The sequence below is a fragment of the Candoia aspera genome, chromosome 2 (assembly GCF_035149785.1).
Source record: "Candoia aspera isolate rCanAsp1 chromosome 2, rCanAsp1.hap2, whole genome shotgun sequence".
NCBI classification, from domain to species: Eukaryota; Metazoa; Chordata; class Lepidosauria; order Squamata; family Boidae; genus Candoia; species Candoia aspera.
Genome location: NC_086154.1, coordinates 126,193,932 through 126,214,167, shown reverse-complemented (window position 1 = coordinate 126,214,167; position 20,236 = coordinate 126,193,932). Strand labels below are relative to the sequence as shown.

General features: G+C 42.9%; 1 protein-coding gene across 1 annotated transcript in view; it reads left to right on the top strand.

Moving 5' to 3' along the window:
* The first annotated feature begins 6,571 nt into the window (after window positions 1–6,571).
* RHBDL3 (rhomboid like 3) overlaps window positions 6,572–20,236 on the top strand; it is a 117,917-nt gene continuing 104,252 nt past the window's right edge. Inside the window, exon 1 of the mRNA XM_063293564.1 lies at window positions 6,572–6,591. The gene's annotated coding sequence lies outside the window, so the exon portion shown is untranslated. The remainder of the gene's footprint in view (window positions 6,592–20,236) is intronic.

Here is a 20,236-nt window from a genome sequence, read left to right as displayed (position 1 = left end):
ACAGTGGGAAGGAACCAAAGTTCATCTGCTCCAACAGGCTGCCCACAGGCAAAGCTGCCAAGCCACCAGCCCCCCACAGACCAGCCTTTCCCGACCAGAGCACAGAGTGACCCAAGCAGAGGGCAGAAGCATGCCAGAAAGGTAGGTGCAGATGCAGTAGATGTAGCTTAGTGTGAAAAAGCCCTGTCTCTAGATCTGTGTGTTTTTTCACTCACTAAATGGGAAACACAATTACATGGGCAGGGGGAATCATGGGGAAGGTTGGGGAAAGGGGCTGTAGCAAGCTGCATTAAACTGCTGTACAATATTCTTGGCCTGGCTCTGTTTACACTGCAATATGAGGCAGTTTCATTTGGGGGAAAGGAAGGTAAGTGTACCAGCCCAAAGTGAGTGTGACCATGACACATAGCAGTTACTGCACACCTCCTGCAGAGTTCTGTTCATCTGAGGTCCCAGGGTGATTGGATTACACTTGCAAAAATGCATTCAGCATTTTTCAGGGACCAGGTAGCATTGCACAATCTCACTGAAACCCCCTCTATTTTTTTCTCATGCAATCTTAGCCCCCAAGATCTTATACAATGGTTGTGTTGGTATGACTCATATCCCCACAGCTAAATGAACTGTCATTCATTCAGCTAACCCAGTTTTCAGGGTCTGCACAGCACACTGAACCAGACACAAACCATGAGTTGGGTCTGCACAACATTCTGTACTAAAGTTTGTGGTTAAGAGCATTGTCTGAACCCAGTCTTAAGCAAGAACACTGGAATCTCATGTGGGGTGCTGAATTGCAGATCCTAGCATTATGGTCTCCTGTGGCTAGATATCAGTACTAAAACACAAACAGTCAAACAAGCTGAGAGTTAAGTGTGAGTACAAGGAAGATTAGGTTCAAGGATGGATTGAGATAGTCCTATTGATTTAGTCCTAAGTGCAATTTCATAGGACTGAGTTCTCCTAGATTCTGTAGCTCTTGCTGGCACTTTTATTGATTAGTGTCTTTATTTATAGAACAATTTTCTGTCCTGCACTTCTAATGTGAGTACATTACTCAAAGTGGCTGAGTCTGTGCAGGCAAAAGAACCCACAAGTTGCCCATAGGATGGAGGGATTATTACCATAATAAACCTACACATTGTAGGTTAAAATTTCAGAAAGATAACTGCAGAGATAACAGGAATAAATTCTACCAATAGGAGCACTGGCCTCAACACATGGGTGAGATGTCAACATGCTGCCTTGCAATGTCTTTCATTTTTTCTTCCCCTGTGAAACAAGCTTCTGTTTTACTTTCCTGTCCTCAGGGAGCTTGAGAACTTTTTTTGCATTTCTCTTGATGATGTTTCTGAGCTCACTTTTTTTGTCAGAGCTGCTAGAGGAGGCGACTGTGGCTGCCCCTCTTTCCCCTATGAAGCCTCCTTGGCAACTTATACTTCCCAGAGAATCCCCTTTGGATGGCTTCCCTTGGGATCTAATTGAAAGGTAGGAAGCCAGGAAGGCTACTTACTGCTGGAGAGACAGCTGTACATCAAAGGACAAGTTATTCACACACTCTTAGTCCACCTTGTAACTAAATAAAATGCAAGAAAGCAGCATTCCTCCCATGAGACTCTATGCAAAATTATCTTCTCCTTTAAAGGAAATGTTGAAAGCAAGTTCTCTTTCATCAAATTAAGTAAGAACTGGTAGAAAATACACAGGACAATTAATTGCACATAATATTTTCAGCCTCTAGCTGAGTGCACAAAATAAGTGACTTTAGATCCCTGTGATAGGAACCAATGCTCAGGGAGTTGTACTTGCCCTATTGCTGTGCTTGGCTAAGACTACCATTCAGAGAGCTGCAAGGTAAAGCATTTAAATAAAGGGTATGAAAGACCCCAAACCCCAACAGTGCTTCCAAATTTTTCAAGACAGACTATGCATCTTTGGGGGCAAGAAGAAGCCAATAGGCTCCTTTCATAGGTTTATACTAGCCAAGAAAAGGGAGGCTTAGATGATGGCTTAATTTTTCCTCTTGCCTGAATGAGATCCATGTTGAGAATGAGATCCACGTTGGCCCAGGATTCACATTTCCCAGGAATATGATGATCATGGGAAGGATTTTCTACACAGCCCCAGTGGGAAGTATCAGATTCCTTAACGCTTGTACCCATCCTTAATATTTAAAGTCATTTGACTTGCTGGATTTTTTTTCCCAGGGAGTAATAATAAGCCTGGTATTATTACCTGGGAAAGCTGTGTTTAACAATACATGTAATTAGAGAGAAGAAGCTGCATTTAATATTACACAAGAGACCGGAACCAGCCTTTCAGAAGCAAACAGGCTTTTAACCCTCCCTAATTATAGCCCCCTGAATGTCTACCATTTAAAGTGTCTCCAATCTTGTTTTTGAATTCCTTCTTGCAATCACTTGGCTAGCCTGGCTGGGTATGTGCCTTTTCTACTGCAAAGGAGTTAAAAGCATACAATTCTTTTAGACTGGAGGATGAAATCTGCAACAACTCCATTGCTAGAGCTGATAACTGACTAGGGAAAAGAAAGGGTCTTGGAATTTTTTACAGGCTGGCCAAAATCATCTGGAGAAGGTTAAGATTGCATGCCATTAAGATCTGCGGTTCATACTCTGTCAAAGGCCCAGCCATAGAAGCTGGTGGACCTGAGGGCAACTGGATTTGGTGGGAGAGTTCCAGAGGATGTTCTATCAGTAGCAGCATCTCTTGATGAGCATTCTGCTTCAATTTATTTTCCTGGCAAAACGAAGAGGTTGCAGCATGGCTTTGCACGTGCTTTCCTCCATGCCTCTTTCCTAACACCTTCTCATAAAGCACAGACTCTTAAAAAAAAAGCCTCCTCCCTTTTTCCATCAGAGGGATTTCACTGCTGAATCAAAAGCTTTTCAGGGTTAGAAAGATCAATCCATGGGAAGCCTATTCTGGATGCCAATGAGTCTTAGTCTTGCCCTCTCTTCTAAGAGTGTCCAATAGCTAAGCCCAGATGGGAGTTCCATTGGTGGAGATCCAGTGGGCTTAAGGACAACTTTGGAATGTGTGAAGTAGTAAAGAAAAAAAAAAGGAATGGAGTAAGTACCCAGCACATTTTGCTAAGCTGTGACTGATTCTTTTTCACACTTGGAACTATCACACCTGGAAAGGTGGTCTGTCACATCTGTAAAAGTGAGATTGCCCTTCATGAGTTCAGCTGGTTTTCTGCATTGGTACACTGAACGATAGCTAAATTGGAGAAAACCAGAGCTCTTCCAAGTGCAAAGCATGTGCTCTGTCATCAAGCAATGCGCCCTTTCACACGTGCTCCTATCATATTTGCAACAACAGCTCATGTGAATTCAGATTCTGAATTTCCCAGAGCGAAAGAATGATGAATTCATGTACTTTATTATAGTCAGCAACCAGATCATGCCAGAGAATGTTTGGTCCATTATTGTTCTTTGGCATAAACATCTGACCTTCTGTTACTCTTCAGACAACCAGTTTGGGTGAGCAATGCAGCTCAGCAGGAATTATGTCACACAGGGCCCCAATATGGCTCTGTTCAGCTTCTGAACTTGGGTCAGCATGTGGGTGTGAGTTGCCCTTCTCTCTGCTTCCTTGCCAGACACACTAGCATGGCCTTTTCCAGGCTGATGCTCTCTACATGTATTGGAAATTCTGGGAAGGGTATTTGCAAGGTTGAAGAAAACTGGTCACATCTTTTCCAGACAATTTAACACTTGGTTGGTAGATTCTACATGGTGGCCAGGATTAGCATCCATATATTTTATGGAAAAGTAGCAGCTTCCTTGCACTTGAATTGGGGCCTGCGTCCATATGTGTTAAATATTAAGAATGTCATGTCTTACAAGCACTAAGACGGTCTTTAGTTTATAAGTTGCATTTGGCTCTTTATAGGTTTGTACCAGCGAGCCAGTTTTTAACAGCAAAAACAAATCGAACCTGGGAATCGTCAGAGGCAAGGCCTTCACTGTGTAGCAGTAGTAGGTGCTGCTTTTCTTGCTCGTGACTAGCAAGCTGTCCCCATCAAAACACCCCTTCTGCAAAACTATGATGGCTGCAGGAAGCCTCCTCTCCATCTGTCCATTCTAGAAGGGAATAATAGACATGTGAGTGGAATTCTATTAAGCAGGCCCTCATGTTGTAGATTGGGATTAAAGGTGACTCTGGGATAGTTGAGATGTGATGTACATCGAAAGCATCAAAGTACCATCCAGAGTTGTGGGGATTCCCGCTCTCAGCATTTCAAGCGATTGCAGCCCAAAGCAAAGGATTTTGGAAGCTGGGGTCCCAACATACCTGAAGGGTGCCGTGGTGAGAGAGGGAGAGACTGTTGAGGCATTGATGCAATTTGTCAAAGTGGTGTCCAGTTGTATTAATGCTTATGAAGGATCATTGAAAGTTTTGTGCAAGCATTTTCCTACCCATCTCCTTTCTTTCGGGATTTTCACCAAAGAGAATATAATATTGGCCTTATGGAGATGTATTAAAAGCAGTGGTGACAGTAATGTTGGCAGCACATGCCCTACCAGGACTGTTGCACAGGAAAGTTTTTCAATAGCGGCTGAGCTGTGATGTTGCTATTCTGTCTGGCAGCTTCTGGAATCATATTAAATAAAGCTGAGACTGAACATTAAATCACTGGGAAGATTTACAGTGACAAGTGGGAATTTTATATAATTGAATATTCACTTAGGCAAGAACTTGATCGTTGTTAATGTGTAAACTCTGGACTCTCCAACACTTTCTGACGCAGATTTGACTGACAGACGTTGTATGATCTTCTTGGTGTAGAATCTGCTGGTCTTTCTCATTTGTGATACAAATTCTTATTCCTATCCCTCTTGCAATCAACATAAAAGTAATACTTTATTATCACCTCCTGAGTCCATGCAAAGATGTAAAAATTGATGAGTTGTGTGATCAGGCAGACTCTGTCCGTGCTAGGAAAAAAATGAATAATCAAGGATTGAAATGGAAGTGTGAGGTTCCCTCCAAAGTCCTGGAAATATTGCAGAACTAACAGAAAAACATAAGAAGAGAATGGAAAAAAAGGGGATTTGCATTTTCCCCTGATAAAGGTAGTCCTTGCTTCATGACTACTTGTTCAGCAACCTTCAAAGTTACAACAGTGCTGAGCAAGAGACTTATGACCGGTCCTCATAGTTGCTGCCATCACAGTGTCCCTGCGGTCACATGATCATCATTTGGGCACTTGGCAACTGGCTCACAATTACAGCAGTTGCAGTGTCCTGTGGTCATGTGAATGCTATTTGCAACCTTCCCTGCCAGCTTCCAACAAGCAAAGTCAATGGGGAATCTGGCAGAGGGTCACAAATGGCGATCATGTGATGCCACGCTTAACAATTGCATGGGATTTGCTTAACAACGGCAACTGGAATTACTTCAACTGCTGTCAGAAGTCAGCACAGTCACATGACATTGTGTTTTATGACTACATCACTTAGTGATGGAGTTGCTGGTCCCAATTACTATCATTAAGCGAGGACTACCTATACTTCCAGGTCTTCTGAAATATACACTGGAGTGGTGCTCTCCTCCTTTAGGGTCTGACTTGTAGATCATCTAGGGGGAAACTACTCATTGTCCCGCACTTCTGAAAGGTGAGGGAAGCTGAAGACAGAAGGCACTGCTTCTCTGAGGCAGCCCCAGGGCTTCAGAATATCTCCTGCTGGAAATTAGGCAGGCCCCCTCTTTGTTGGCTTTCAGGAAGATACTAAAAACTGAACTATTTTGGAGAGTGTTTTAACTGAGCTGATGCACTCTGCGATCTTTTATTCCTTTTTATTTTCGTCTCCTTTTTCTGGTATTTTATTTTGGTTCCATTAAGTATTTCAGTTTGGGGGTTTATGACTGTCATTTTATTACTATTTTTAATAACTGCAGATGTTTTAACTTGTTGCTATATTGTATATCACATAAGCTGATGGGGGTTGTTGAATTGCAGTGGGATAAACTGAAATAAATAAGCCAACAAATAAATAAATAACCATCTTTGCCAAAATACCCCTACTGAAAGAAATGAACTCTCTGCAATATATAAATAACAATTTTAAAAAGTCAATAAAGATGTACTGAAATCAACTCTCTTCAGGAGTGTTTCTCAGCCTCAGCAACTTTAAGCTGTGTGGACTTCAACTCCCAGAATTCCCCAGCCAGCTATGTTGGCTAGGGGGTTCTGGAACTTGAAGTCCACACAGCTTAAAGTTGGGGAGGTTGAGAAACACTGCTCTACAGAATACTGTGCGAACGAAAGCTACGCTCTCCCGAAAAACTAAATGTGGCTCTGAAGGTGTTTGGGTTGGGGGAGGGGGGAATAGCTCTCTGAGAACTAGGGATGCCCCTTGTACGTTCTTCCCCTCCACCTCCCTCAGGCTAGACTAAAGTAAGCAGATCTTCCCTTTCCTATATTCCCTATTTGGTATTTTGTTTCTTGCAAGTAGAGTTCTAGCATGAATTGCATTTCTGTGTTCTTACATTTTCCTCCCCTTTCCTTTTTCTTTCCTTTATGCCTCACCGCTAACTTCTCAGCACTGGAAAGCTCTGTTTGATCAGGTAAGTGAACAATTTGGAAATGTTTGCTTTAACACCTGTTAACAAGGGGGATCAAATGAGTCTCTCCATCAGGGAGGAATTCCTGAGTGTCCTGTAATGTATGACCTTTTATGCTGTTGGCACAACACCAACTGGTTGGGTTTATATTATGTCCTGTGTCCTTCCTTTGCCCTCTACTTCCCGTTGTGCTTTTTATTGTGTCACTTGAATTTTTTCCTTTATTGACTGAGTTTTTCCTCCAGATTGATGTCCTTAAAAAGCAAGGAGCTTAATGTATTCAAGTTTGTTTTGCCTTTTTGTAGAACTCATACTTCAAGATTGCCTTTGCCAGCCCAGCTCCTCAGAAGGAAGGCTAAATTCATCCTCCAGGGGTCAGTTTCTTAGGTAGGGTATACTGATTCTGAATTTAACGTCAAATTATTTGCAAGTGTTACCAAAGAAGGCCGAGGGTAAGGGCTGATAAAATCTCCATGTCTGAAGTTCCAACAACACATGGAGCAGATAAATACTAGGGATTTATGTTGATTTAACCAAGCAGGCCACCTGATCACTGAGTTCATTCAATACAGGCTTTAGTATTGAGGTACCTTATGCCTAAATATTTTATAGTGGTATGTAAATATTTTAAATCTTTTTATCCCTTTGTGTGCTGCTGATACAGTTAAGTTAAATCAGCACATGCAGAAATGGAAACATCATGGGGATATTACTGTCCCACACACGTGCAGCAGAACCCTGTGCTGACAAACCGTGGTTGCTTGTTAAGCAGGTGGAGTTTGTGGCCTGTTCAGAAAGCAGAGTCCTAGAATGATGGAGCCAGTCAGAGTCTGGTGATTTGGCAGCTGAAGTGGGCCCCTAGAACACCATTTTGAGATGAATTGAGGTGTATCAAGGCCTTTTGGATCCAATAATAAGGAACAAAATATTTTCACCCATCTATACATTAAGGTTTTGTTGTTGTTTATTCATTTAGTCGCTTCCGACTCTTCGTGACTTCATGGACCAGCCCACGCCAGAGCTTCCTGTCGGTCGTCAACACCCCCAGCTCCCCCAGGGACGAGTCCGTCACCTCTAGAATATCATCCATCCATCTTGCCCTTGGTCGGCCCCTCTTCCTTTTGCCTTCCACTCTCCCTAGCATCAGCATCTTCTCCAGGGTGTCCTGTCTTCTCATTATGTGGCCAAAGTATTTCAGTTTTGCCTTTAATATCATTCCCTCAAGTGAGCAGTCTGGCTTGATTTCCTGGAGGATGGACTGGTTTGATCTTCTTGCAGTCCAAGGCACTCTCAGAATTTTCCTCCAACACCACAGTTCAAAAGCATCGATCTTCCTTCGCTCAGCCTTCTTTATGGTCCAGCTCTCGCAGCCATATGTTACTACAGGGAACACCATTGCTTTAACTATGCGGACCTTTGTTGTCAGTGTCATGTCCCTGCTCTTAACTATTTGATCGAGATTTGTCATTGCTCTTCCCCCAAGGATTAAGCGTCTTCTGATTTCCTGACTGCAGTCAGCATCTGCAGTAATCTTTGCACCTAGGAATACAAAGTCTGTCACTGCTTCTACATTTTCTCCCTCTATTTGCCAGTTATCAATCAAGCTGGTTGCCATAATCTTGGTTTTTTTGAGGTTTAGCTGCAAGCCAGCTTTTGCACTTTCTTCTTTCACCTTCATCATAAGGCTCCTCAGTTCCTCTTCGCTTTCAGCCATCAAAGTGGTATCATCTGCATATCTGAGATTGTTAATGTTTCTTCCAGAGATTTTAACTCCAGCCTTGGATTCCTCAAGCCCAGCTTGTCGCATGATGTGTTCTGCATACAAGTTGAATAGGTAGGGTGAGAGTATACAGCCCTGCCGTACTCCTTTCCCAATCTTAAACCAGTCCGTTGTTCCGTGGTCTGTTCTTACTGTTGCTACTTGGTCGTTATACAGATTCTTCAGGAGGCAGACAAGATGACTTGGTATCCCCATACCGCTAAGAACTTGCCACAGTTTGTTATGGTCCACACAGTCAAAGGCTTTAGAATAGTCAATAAAACAGAAATAGATGTTTTTCTGAAACTCCCTGGCTTTTTCCATTATCCAGCGGATATTGGCAATTTGGTCTCTAGTTCCTCTGCCTTTTCTAAACCCAGCTTGTACATCTGGCAATTCTCGCTCCATGAATTGCTGAAGTCTACCTTGCAGGATCTTGAGAATTAGCTTACTGGCATGTGAAATGAGTGCCACTGTTCAATAGTTTGAACATTCTTTAGTGTTTCCCTTTTTTGGTATGGGGATATAAGTTGATTTTTTCCAATCTGATGGCCATTCTTGTGTTTTCCAAATTTGCTGGCATATAGCATGCATTACCTTGACAGCATCATCTTGCAAGATTTTGAACAGTTCAGCTGGGATGCCGTCGTCTCCTGCTGCCTTGTTATTAGCAATGCTTCTTAAGGCCCACTCAACCTCACTCTTCAGGATGTCTGGCTCTAGCTCACTGACCACACCGTCAAAGCTATCCCCGATATTGTTATCCTTCCTATACAGGTCTTCTGTATATTCTTGCCACCTTTTCTTGATCTCTTCTTCTTCTGTTAGGTCCTTGCCATCTTTGTTTTTGATCATACCCATTTTTGCCTGGAATACATTAAGGTGGCACAACCAATTTGGTAGGGGTGCTTATCAATGTGTTAGTAGCATTTAAATGTATTTTTGTTGATTAACTCAAGCAGAGGATCTTTAAACTTGGGTTTAAAAAGGTAACAAACTGTAGTTTATTATTTCTCAAGAATGTGATGCAAACAGGATCTCCACTGCACACAGGTAAGCTACAAGCTTGGCCCTTAGAATGGATAGACCAAGGCCTTCTGCTGTGTTTTATAGTAAGCCATCACCCAGTGGTTTTGCCCTGTGGGCTATATATTCCTTGTTTGCATTTATAGATTGGATGGTGCTTGCAGAATGCTTGTTTTGAGGCCCCTTCTAACAGGTGAAAATTCATATGGTGCTTATGAATCTTTTAACACTGACATGTTAAAATGCCCATGTGGAAAAAAGTAGTGTTCAAGGTAGAGTTCCTCTCAAACCCCATTTTCTTTTTAGTAGCATCTTAATAAATATTTAGAAGAAATATGAAGCATGTGCATTCTTATGCAGAGCTTAGCCACAGACTCACTTGTAGCTTAAAGAATTAGTATCTCTTTATGCCACTGAGCTGTTGTTACTTCATCTGGACTTGCTGAAGGGCAGGGTCCATCCACAGATCTATGAGGCAATTTACTAATTTGGTTCCTGCAAGTGGCTGAACCCAGAAACTCCTACTGAAGCAGGCTGGCCTGTCAGGGATGTACTCCTCTAGTCCTAGAGATGGCTTATTATCATTCCCTAAGTAATCTTGCTGCCAGTGGTGATGAGTGTCTGTTTATAACCTGGTAAGCTGAGCCCTATATTTAGCCCATAAATCTGGTCTGAGCAATATTCTTCATGGTATGCCCTGTACATCTGGCGAGGGCAGGGGAAGGATCAGGCAGTCGCGTTATAGAACGGCCTCTGACCTGTGATAGTCAGGCAGTGGGATGAATTACTCCTGTTTTTACCAGATATGGGCAATCTTCTAGGCAGACCAAGGAAAATACCTGAGTCTCTTCCCTGCTTACGTACAGTGAGTTACTTCATAAGGGAAGGAGGTTCTTTGCTGCTCTCAGGATGGAGGTAGTTGTGACTTATTCTCTTGCCTTCTGTTTGAAGAGTTCTGTGGAAGAATGCCTGCTTTGCATGCAGACGTTCCCAGATTTGACCACTAGTCTCAGGCAGGCTGAGAAAGGCTTCTGTATGAAACCCTGGAGAACCATTGCCTGTTGTAATAAATCTAGCTGGGCTACATGGACAATGTTACTGCTCGTGGCAGCGCCTTGTAGAACTTGGTTGTTTTTTGGGGGGAAATAAGCAGGGTTGGATCTGGTAAATATTTGGACCCAGGAAATCTTAGGTCTTTAGATTAGACTGGGAAGTCAAAAGCCATCCTAGGAGGAAGAAAACTATATGGATGTATCACCAGGATTTGAGCTCCACTTGAGAGGGCCTTTAAAATCAATTTTAAATGGACAAATAGTCTGGCTGGCTGAATATGGCTTCCAACAATCCAGTGAACCCCTTTCTCGGTTCAGAGCTAGTGCCTGCGTGCTTCTCATCCCCACCCCTGGTATTTCCCAATTATAAAGAGAAGTGATATGCTTCATTTGTGGCCACAGCCCTTTCAATTGGAAAGAGAGTGCGGTATTAGTCTGGATCATCCAGCATGCTAAGCTGTAATGTGGCTGTCTTGTTCGTGGCAGTGTTAGCGTACACCAGCTCTTACAATTTGTTAATGATCTTTTCTGGATTAGGAAGTCATATTAACCCAGAAAACTGTGTTTTGTTCAATATGTGGTGGCTAAACGAATCGTATTAAAATCTCTTTCAAGTCAAGGTGGAGCCCTAGTGACATCACAGACACATCTGTCCACTTATTTTGGCATGATACATTGGTCATTTGCTGTTGTGTTCTTCTGATTTTTTTTTTAAAAATTGACTTCCCAGTCTAGTTTACAGTCCTGCTACTCTCTTCTGGTCTCCCATCCAACCACCAACAAGACTCAACCCTGCTTAGTTTCTGAACTTAGACAAGGTCAGCCATGTGCTGCAGTCTGCTGGGACAAGGAAACCATAGCTGGGTGAACCAAATAATTGTGTTAAGTTCCCAACGTTTTCCTGCAAGGACCCCTGTCCTGATGTTTGTAAGGTATCAAAGAGCTCCTGAAATTACTATATCATGGCTGAGGAAAAGAGGAGAATATTACTAAACTCTGGCTACATATTGGAGTGCTTACTTTTAGTGTAGTTGTGCTGCATTGATGGCAATAATGGCATCTTTCAGTAGCTAGAATACTGGAATGGGAGATTAATCTTGCTTCATGCTGAACGATCTGGATACTCCCTGCACTGAAATCTCTTTGGACCTGCAGTGAAGTTACAGATGCAAACCAAATATCATTCTCAGTTGATCCTGAAGTTAAGCCTAGAATCCAGGCATGCCATTCAAGCTGTCTGCTCTTTGCAACTTCTCTCCTGGAAGCATTGGGAGATACTGAGGTTCTTGCCCACCCAAACTGAGCAGGAGAGTGAGCAAAAAATAGAAGGAATAATGTTGTGTTGCCAAATAAGAGACTAGTACAAATGAGCTACTAACATCACCTTAAGAACTACAGAGACTTGGTTAGAATGGACTAGAAGTTAATTCACATCTCAAAATAATTAGCTCCTCTCAAGACAGGGGCCTGTGCTGAAATTTAATCTGTCTCTGGGGCATGATTACCAAAGATAGCACATCGCATGAAAACTGGTCTTCAGGTCTTCAGTGAGTTTGTAAAAATTTTTATTGCCTGTGGCAAACCAGATGTCCTGCGTCTCCTAGATTCTAAAAACCAAGGCTGGAAGCCTACTAGAATATGTGTGTGTAACAAAATATGTCTTTCTTATAACTAAAGATCTATTCTTCCATCTGGGGTGTCTGCAAGCAGATTTTAATAAGCCTTTATTTATTCCATTGGTATGACACTACTACAGTTTCATGCCAATTAAGTGTGGCTACATATGCTTTTTCAATGTTTGTCTTTACATAGCCTTGTGAGATTGGCTAGTTAAAAAGTGACTAATGGTTACCGAGTAAGTTTCATGGCTAAAAGGAAATCTGAATCTAATGTTAAATTAGGCAATATTAAGCCCAGCATTCTATCCACTGTTCCTGTGGTCAATTAGTGGGAGGCCAGGAGGTATAACTGAAAATAAGCTATGGGACACAAACTTTTAAACAGACCACAATCAGGACAATTGTTCAGCAAAGGAGCTGCCTGGAGATGAAGTCCTATTGATTTAGAAGAGTCTGCTGGCAAGTTGAGAATCATTGCTGAAGAAGCTACTCAATCCACAGCTAATGGCTCATCTCATCTCATCTCAGTCTCAGACATTCAGAGTTGAGGGGTGCTAGTTGTAGTCCCACTGTGTCCCACCACCCACTAACAAATAAAGGTTTGCAGTAGTATGGTGAAAACCTCCAGCTCTGCACGATGTGCTGACATACATTAAAAGCTTACTATATGGTAATAGTGTAAGCCATTTGGTCACAGTGTCTAAACCAACCCTCTGTCTTAATAATAAATCAGGAAAACCAACACACAATCCACTAATCCAGTGCGAAGTATTGTGTAATGACCTACTGCAGCTTTTACTCTTTCTTTTTTTCCTCTCAGTTTCATCTGCTTAATGGGTGGTAATAAGGGTAATGACATTACAAAATTCATTTGTCATTTCGGGTACTTTGCTTGGGTATGAAAGTCTAAAAGTGTAATGGCTGCTGTTCGGCTTCTCAGATCTATGAAAAGAGCTTTGAAGAAGGGCAAACTCATTTGCTCATGGAGGGCAAGGGAGCCAAGCAAGGTGCAGATGGGTGGCTCCTCTGCCTAAGGATTGTTCTATTCCTTTTCAACAGAGGACACCTATCTGTAATACTTGTAGCCAAGTGAGTCAATGTAGTCTTTTCCATCATGGTACCTTCCTGGCATCTCCAGCTAGGCTTTTCCCATCCCTTTTCCATAAGAGCCTTTTTCACTTGAGGTGCTGAGTGTTAAACCTGGCTGTGTACATAGGAGAGCACACACTGTGTTACTCACCTGTGGACTTCTCTACTCGATTGTACACCAACTACAGTTCTATGAGATACATCAAATGCATGAGGGTGGGTGACAAAGTCACAGAAGCCAGTTGCTGCATGGCCAGACTGGGGTTGCAGGACCCTGGATAGCTCCAGGCAGGCAATCAAGCCTTTTCTCCCTCTTGTGCCAGGCTACCACTCTGAGGTTCAGAGCCTGAAAAATAGTCTTGTGAGAATCCCAGTGTGTGGAATGGGTGCTGAAGTGGGGACTATTTGTGATCTTATTAGAGAAGAAGAAGGGAGATTGGAACATGGGTGCAACCAAGTGATAGAAAGAGTTAAGAAGGCAGGGGTAGGGGGAAGGATGTTAGTCTGGGGTCTCTATGTATGCATATTTCGATACTAGATGTGCTTGAAAGGGAATATATGTGCTGGTAGGTGTGCATAAAAGTGAAATGAAAGAATGGAGAGAATGAAACCTACATATTTGGGATATGAATGGGAAAGAGGGGGAGGGGAGCGTTATTTGCAGAAGACAAAACCTATGGGTTCCAAGAAGTGTCTCTGTGTTTTGAAATTTAAACTCAACATTTGTCTTATATTCAGTTCTTGGGCAGGTAAATTCTTTGTCTTTTAGTTTATTTTGCCTCCGCTTCCTTGAAATGGAACATGTTTTGAATCCCCCACTCCCCCTTGATCTAAAAAGTGTAGTGTGGTTCTTGCACAGAAATATGGTAGGTTCTTCCCCACCTTCATCTTTTCACCTTTCAGGGCTGGAAGTATTAACAGGATAAGTCATTTACCCAGAAACAAATAGAATGCAAATTGCAAGACTTGACTTCCTATATTTTAAACCATCCCAAATCCATCCTTACCTTCCCAGGAGAAATTCACCTGTAGAAAACACTGGCCTTGAGCTGGATGTCTAGTTGCTCTATTGAAGCTCTCCCCCCCCACTCTGCAGAGGTGATGCCTGCTCTTTAATGATTCAGCAAGCTGACTTGAACTTGCTGTTTCTCACTAGTAACGTCACTTTTCTCCTTTCTGGTAGTAATATAGGTGAGCTTACTCTGACAGCTCTGTATTCCAGCTGTAGGCCAGGAAAATGCAGCAGTGGCATCATTATGCTTACCGCATCTTGTCTGTAAGTATGAACATGTTTTGCTTATCCGAATGGCTAAGCTGATGCCTGAATGAAAAAGGGCTGCAGTTCCAATTGTTTCACACTGTGGGGATCTTTACTAGAGCCCATAAACTTCAAATATAGTAAGAATATTTCTAGAGTAAAGCTTGCAACCGCCTTCCCAGTTTGGCATTCTGCAGATATGATAGACTAGAACTCACAGCCTATTGAAACAGCCTTCGGTCATGCTAGCTGGCTGGAAATGATGGGAATTGCACTTCAGTACATCTGGAAGGCAATAGGCTAGGAAGACAGGGATATCCCAGTGAGCCTCTCCATGTTGCCTAAGTTCAGGTTTCATTTTTACCCTACCCTGGTAGTCTTGTGGACATAAGCCTGTTCAGCAGCTTCATGGAAAGGAGGCCCTCTTTGTCACATGTTATGTTGGGTCTCTTGGGCAGAAGTCAGCACTGTCACATGGCACCATCTTGAATTACAGGGATGCTTAGAGTCACCTTTCTGACCCAAAACATTGAGGTAGATCTACCCAGGCCTGTATGGGGCTGTTCCAAAATGTTACCTTTCTCATGCTCTGAAACCTCTTTTCAGGCCTGAGGCTAATTTTTACCTTCTCTTCTGGGTTGTGCTTGTTGTTTTGCATGTGCAAAGCAGTTGGAATTACGTGTACATTCCCCAAACTTATGCATTTCCTACTATCTGGGTCCCCCAGCCCATCACTAGTGGGTGGATGAACAACAGGAGCTGGTACAGATGCTGAATTTGAACTATTTGTCCTTTTGCAGCTTCCTTTTTCATTAATGAAACCACTTACATTCATTTAGTGCTCCTCTCATCAGTGCCTCTGATCATAGCCACTGGCCACTAAGCAGGGACATCCCATTCACACGTGGTTATGTGTTTATCTCCTTGTGTTCATTGTGTTGGGTCTTTGTAGTATGCAGATGGGAAGCACACCCAGAATCACAGTTACATTGGCTGCACATGGCAGGAAATAGGATTTCTACTCATCAATCCCCTTGTAACCTCAATTGGTCTCCATCTTGGGCTGTGTTAAGTCTTCTGATTTGTGCCTGAAACAGATCAGAAGCATCCCACTCCACCACAGCCTCCCCTTCTTGATCAGTGCTCTCACAGTGATCTTGACCAACTTCAGCTTAGTTAATCTTGGTTTGGAAGATGAGAGTTTTGGCCTGCATTCCTAACAGGAGTTAGTACCACACCCCAGTGTAGAGGACAATCTTGGAGATGCTTCTGCCTGTTTGTGGAGTACTGACTGTAGGAAGGAGGCTTAAGTAAGCAGCTTTGCGTAATTCATCTGTTTGCTACTCCTCTGGGTTGGTAAATGTTTCAGGGGCTTTTCTCTTCTCATTAAAAATATATACATCTGCTTTTCTTCCCACCTCTGAAATGCCTGGAAATAAATCTTACACGAAGGACTGCAAGGCAAGAGCAGAACAATTGCACTAGATGTGGCATTGAAAGGAAACTGTGCTTGAAGTATTACTTCTGGGTTGCCTTTATTCCCCAGTGTTTCCTTACGTGCAAAGATAGAGGTTTGTGTGTTTCTCAGAAGCACATAATGTACTGACGGTGTACTGACAATCCAGCCAAATATGCCAAGATATTTTTTTCCTTGGTTAGTGCGTAGGTTCTTTTTAATGCATTGCTCTGATCACCACCTCCTTCATGTGCATGTCCATTAAAGCAAGATTATATTTTAAAACTTATGCATAGATGGGAGGGTGGGAGGAAATGCTCAGCATCTTTTGGCCAAGTATTGTTATGCAAGTCAGCCGTGTGTTTATGGTCTCATTCCTCCTGGCTGCCCTATTGTCCAGGAGAGAATCCTGTCTCTGTAGGAACAGTGCCAGCTGGCTGGCTAGCCTAAACAAGGTCCTTCTTTTCTTTGAAGGCTGCTGTCTGTGGGGACAATAGACTGTCCTGGGATTTGTAAAAATCTTCGGGTTTTACCCTAACAATTCCATGCCGGGTTAGCAAGGTTTCCCTGTGGTTGAAAATGACTCTAGAATGCCTGTGTTTTATTTATAGTCCTGCATTTTCCTGCTGTACACAATCTATTAAGATCTATGCCTGTGTCTAGATTTGCTGTATTACTGTTGTCAATTAGAGAAGGCAGCCTGCAGCCCTCAAGCTAATTCATGTAGCTCTTGCTGCAATTTCAGCTCTTTCTATATAGATGAGATTAGCTCGGACCTCTAGCAAACACCATCTGTCCTTTACCTGCAGCCTGTAGCTTGGAAGAGAAAATGGACAGCCAGAGAAAGAATGGTTCTTCCCACTGATTTTTGGCTCTACCAGAGGGCCCCTTAGCCCAATGTACCATGCAATGTCAGTGGAGGAAAAAGTTACTCATTCTTGACTAAATGCTTTCAGTAGGCAAAAGACAGACCATTTTATTCTCCCTGAGTTTGAAATAAATCTAAAACAGAGGTCATGACTTTTGATTTGCAGGCCCATACCATTTTTATCTCCAGTAAACAGGATTTGGGGAGGAGTTGGGCTTGTCCCCCTTCCCACAGCTGTTTTTTGTTGATCTGGCAAAAGAAATGTGCCTGCACCCTCTAGTGTCTTCTAGAGCCACTGGAATTTATAGTCTAACACATTCACAGGGTAACAGATTGGGAAAGACTGGTTTTCAAAACAGAATGAGATTCCTCTCCTGTGTTGCTTTCACTTCAGTACATCTAAAGACCCGTATAGACACCTGAGTGCTTGATCTGTGTGGTATCAACAATAACACTAATTTAGGCATTCTCCTGCTGTTTTCTCCTGCTAGATCTTTGAACATTTTAAATAAATATAGCTGAAGATCTGTACACTGACACTTATTCATTACTCAGTAGTTAAATTCTGTAAAATAGTAACTTTTGGAGGAAGGGGAAAAAAGCTGCTAAAAGAAACTGAATCAAAAGAGAACATGAACCACAACCAAAGCTCCAATCCCCAACTGAAGCATCATTTGAAAGCATGAATCCTTGAAGTCCTAGTTAGTAATGCAGGCTCAGCACTACAGCCTGGAGCCCAACTAAGTTATCTGTACTTGTTCTGGTTAAAATCAATAGAGCTTGACACAACTAATTTGCCCCACTGATCTCAAAAGCTTGTATGGTAAGCTAATTAACAGCACAATCCTCCATCATGTCTACTCTAAACAGGATTCTACTCAACTGAATCCAACCAGTCGTACTGCCAGGGAATGAGTATGAGACTACAGCACAGTCTGGATCCAGTTTTGCACCCAAATTCACTTTCTCTTTCCTCTGATGTGCCAGAAAGTTGCCTGTCACGTTGTATGTACAATCCTAAGGCAACGTACCATTTAGCCTTCAACATGTTGGCTGTACTTGATGCCCAGTTGATCAGCTTGAGTTCTTCTTGAAGAAGTATTATATTCTCTGAATCCCCACACGCTTGCTTTGAAAATTTAGTTTCTCTTCCTATAGAGATAATTCTTTTCTTGACCACAGAACAAAAATGAAAACTACAAGTTAGTATGAAGGGCAGGCTTTAGAAGGTATCTCTGAAGGTATTCAGTGGTGCTACAGGTATTAATCTCGTCCCAATTTGGGGCTACTACTAAAACAGCATGCTCCAATTGAGATCTCCATTATAACACGCAAGGATACGCCTTTGTTATAATGTCGTCATGTTGTACATTTGTCTATTCCCATCCTACATCAGTAGCTGCTCTGATGAGTGTGCTGACATGATGTAGAGGGAACATCCTATGGAAGAGAAGGGAATAATTCAAAGCAAGGAAACCATTCCCAGGGTAGCCCAGTGGATCACTTACTGGCTACATTCATGTATTATGCTAAACTATAACAGACTTTCTTTGGGTTGGGCTTAAGGCAGCAGTCCAGAATTATGGAGAATGCTGTGCTCCAAGAAGGGCAAATCAATATTTAATTTAAATGTAAACTCTATTGAATTAATTGTTATTGTGACTGAATACCCAAATATTGCACCCAGCCAAAACTGAATAAACCACGATTGAGCCCTGTTTCATGTAATACATGAACTCAGCTGTAGTTCCAATCTGTAGATTTTCACCTTTGCATTTGGATTGCATCCTGGCTTGATGAAGATAGTTTTGCTTTCCTCTGGGATTCTCTTGGGCAGCTATTATTATTATTATTTTAGGCTGCATCATTGCAAGATGGTGCCTGGCTTTTTACCTACATAGTATGCATACCCCGTGATGGTTCCTGCAGCTGAACCAAGGTCCAGTTGCATTGATTTATAGCATTACTTAGGATGACTAGTGGAAAAAGAAAGTTGCAGTTGAAAGACGCTTGCTGACAGCTGATTTGTGAGTCCAGGAAAGAGTCCTGAAAGGTTCACTGAGAATTCATTTGCCTCCACCTAGTTTGTGATGGCTGCCATTTCTGCTGCTACCTCCTCCTTTATAAGCAGTAGAGCCTAGAAAGCAAATTAGCATCTAGGCCTGTTGCAAAGTAAGTCACAGGGAAAGGGGGTGCATGAAACTCTCTTCTGGTTGGAAGAGTTGAGCTTGTGAAGAAGTAAGCTGGAGTTAAACAAGAAAACAGTGACAATGCTTGCATGTTCATTGAACACCTATTAAGACTAAATGTTATGCTGCCCTTTAAAGCCATCTTATTATTTTCTGACCAAACCACCCTTCTGTTCTATATAACGGCCAAACTGTTCAAGTCATTTATTTGACAAATATGTGCCGCATAGGCTTTCTGTGTGATTTGTTCAGACCCTTTAAAGGGGTGGGTAGCAAGGCGTTGTCTGGTAGCAGGAACACAAAAGCAACCTGCGAGTTTTCCCTGACTTTCAGTGGAGCCCCCAGGATGAAACAGGTGTCGAAGAGTAGCTTCCTTAGTTTGTCAGATAGTGACTTTACAATTCAGCATTTTCCACCTCCTTTATTTTAGGCTGCTGGCTGCTTCTTGGGTTGGGATAATGACAGGGGCTGGGATCTGGGATCCCTTTTGGTCCCTGCTATCTGTACCACTTCGGCTGGAAGGTACCAGCATTCCATGCATGTCCTGCTGGCCACATGACTGCGGAAGTGTCTTTGGACAACGCTGGCTCTTCGGCCATGAAACAGAGATGAGCACCGCCCCCTAGTGTCAGACACGACTAAACGGGGACCTTTACCTATCTTGAAACAACCCTTTGCTGAAGAGTGGAGGGGGGCTGCCAGTCAGAGTAGGCAGTACAAGGCTAGCTGGACAAATAGTCTAATCTGGAATTAGGCCATAGGTTGCCTCCAGCACGATAAGCATTAGGATTTGCTCTTGAAGGCATTGTGTTGCCAGCCGACTGAGCCTTTTCTTGGTCTTTGCCCTTTGGGAAGCTGCTGCTGCTGCTGCTACTATATGTCCTGGCAAAACGTTGCAGAACGGCGGCCCTACCGGCTTCTGAACATGCGTCCTGCCTTCTGGTGCATCTGGCAGATTCCCAGCTTCGAAGAGCTCCAAACAAGAGACCACACACTGTGCTCCCAGGCTGCCGGAAGTTTTCCTCACTGCCAAAAAGCAACCTGCGTGTGCAGCTTGCTGGAACGGTGAATGAAATGCGTGAGAGCAATTGTCCGCTGTGACTCTGGGCTCAGTTGTGCTGCTTGCCAAGCCCGTTACTCAGTGAAAGCCAGCAGGGTGAAGAACCAGCAGCTTAGCACCAGCCGTTAGCACCTCTTCTTGCATCTTGGATGGATGAACTACATTTTCTTAGAAGATGCTTATCTTGATGATAGTCCATGTGAGGGAAGGTCCATAAGCTGTAGCACCTGGGACAGAAGGATGCTATGATGCTTTTTTTTTTTTTTTGGTTT